This window comes from Athene noctua, chromosome 4 (genome assembly GCF_965140245.1).
Source record: "Athene noctua chromosome 4, bAthNoc1.hap1.1, whole genome shotgun sequence".
Lineage (NCBI taxonomy): Eukaryota > Metazoa > Chordata > Aves > Strigiformes > Strigidae > Athene > Athene noctua.
The window spans coordinates 12,309,815-12,312,317 of record NC_134040.1 but is presented as its reverse complement, the minus strand read 5'-3'; positions in this window follow the sequence as shown (position 1 = coordinate 12,312,317).

The window sequence follows — 2,503 nt, the reverse complement described above, 5'->3', positions numbered from 1 at the left end:
CTTTTTAAACAAGTATGTCTTCCTTCCCTCTTGTGTCAGACTGGAATAGACTCTCCCAAGAGAAAAATTTTCCAAAAATTGGGCCCTGATGCTATGAAAACTCTGGCAGCCCTGTGGTATAATTATTCTGCCTTATTAAGACTATGTTTAGAAATGCTTTGCATACAAGTCATTTACACTGTTTTTTTGGTATTTATTAATTACTCTTTGATGTCATTTAGCAAGTATCGAGTTGGGATCCTTTTATCCTCAATTTTGCCTGTACATGACAAGAAGTAGAAAGGAAGCACTAGTAGTAACCCTGTTTTACAGCTAAAGCATGTGAGACTTGTGTAATAAACTCAGGACAGAAATTGCTAAGAGCTAAATCTACACAACTGTCATATTTATTGGCAAATATTGCTACTGTTCCCCAAAGAGACAGAGGCGTATCTCTCTGAAGGATTTTTTCCAGCAAGCTGTGCTTTCTAGGCTTAGTTTTTGTGTCTTTGTTGAACTCCTTTTTGCATCAGAGTATTATCTTTGGGGCAACTAGAACCTTCCTTTTAGGTTGCCATCATATCTAGACTTTCTGGCTATACCAATCAACTTGTCTATGACAACCCTTGCACCTTTGGATTTGTACAGTTGAGAGGTGAATGGGCTATATTCCTTGGAAAGAAACAGTACTTTTTTTTTTTAATCGCATTATCACCCATGTCTTTAATAATGGGCTTGCACCCATACTCTCGCTAAAAGAAGAGCTGTTTTAACCCCTCCAACAAAAGATTCTTAGGTGTACCTGTTGAGTATTCCATATTCGGAGGAGTTAACCCCTTTCCATTAAGATACAACCTTAGCATCCAAGTTTGCAAAATGCAAAAGCATTTTTCTCACCTTCTGATAGCTGGGGCATGCAGAAGTATGCTGTCATGGCTAAAGTCAAGCCTATCTATACATGTTACCGTTTTAGGACTATCATCTTACATTGTGAGGGGTGTTCAACCCTGTATCTATCGATTGATTAATATTAGACAAGTTAAAATATTTCCATGAGTTTATTGTTAATTCTTCAGACATTAGACTAACAAATTGTTTGGTAAGAAGACCCACAGAGTGATTAGCTTCTCTTACTGTAAGAGAAGCTTTTTGGCTTCCAGGCAACACTGCAATGATTTTGAAATAAATTGTATAACACCTCTTATTACAGTAATACTAAATAAAGTGACATAGCAGCATTAAAATAAAAGCAACACACTGTTGTTGGCACTGGCCAAGTGCCTTGGCATTTCAATCATGACACTGTATGGGGAGGGAGGAAGACTGTCCTTGCTCATTAAAGTGTGTTATGTTCTACCAAAAGTTCCTTCTTTCCAAGCTTTCTCTGAAAATCTTGTGGAGCTCACACATCTTAAGAGTCTGCAAGGGCTGTTGCACTGGAGGCAGATTTCACCCTCAGAGAATAAAGGTCAGCTTCTTTCTTTTAGAAAGAAAGCATTGTCACTTCCTTCCACTGAAGGAGCATCTGTCTCATTTCAATTCTGGTGTGACCCTTAAACTGCTGAGATCTAAGAGTAGACTTTATTAATTGCCACTCATCCCCCTGACATCAGCCAGAGCTGCAATGATTAATTGCTCGATCTCAAGATAGAGCCAGCATCTGCTGATGCCAGCAGTTAAGTCTATAACGCAACCTTGCTATCTTTGTTTCTTGGCTAAGATAAAATAAAACAGCAGTCAGTGTCTAAAACAAAACATTCAGGCAATTTCGCTGTTGCAAGCAGTTACTGGCTGTGTGTCTCAGGCAAAAAAGAAGTAACAAAAGTTGATCTCTCAAAGAAACTGGACTGGCAGCTGCAGTTTTTCCAAAGTCAAGGTTGGGTCAACAAAATAAACACACATCTCATTAGATGGCTGTGCAGCTGCCTGAACCAGGTACTCGAAGACCCTTCTCTGCAGGGATGGCATCTTATATTTATCTCTGTATACTCAGAGCATTTTTGGATAGGAGAGATGGGTAACATCCCAAAGCACCAGTGACTCTGCAAGAGGAACAGGTAATGGAGAGAGAGCCTTTAGACTGCAGTCACTGTGGCACACACCTTAGCACCTTCCCTGAGTGCCATGTAGCAGCTCCTGTGGCTGATTATTTGTGGCTATTTGCTCCCCCCACTACACAGATTCTCTTGCGTTTGCACCTCTGATATCAGCTCAACAGTATGATGTCACTGGAACTAAAGGCACTTCCTATTTGCAAGCAAGGAAGACAAAGATAATTCCTTCCCTTACTGGGGATCTTGTAGCTCTGTCCAGGAACTGGACGTGACACGAGAGGTGTGTGAGTCTTGGGGCTTGCCTGTACAGGTAAAAGGCTGCCAAAACAAGCTGGTGATTTGCATACTGTGGTCGCTGTGTTGGACAGAGCACTCTCATAGTCCTGCAGTCGTACCTGCTGCAGCTCCAGGAATTTTGGCTTATGGGAATCTGAAAAGGCAGCAGAAACCTGAAGTTATTGAGGAGCTTC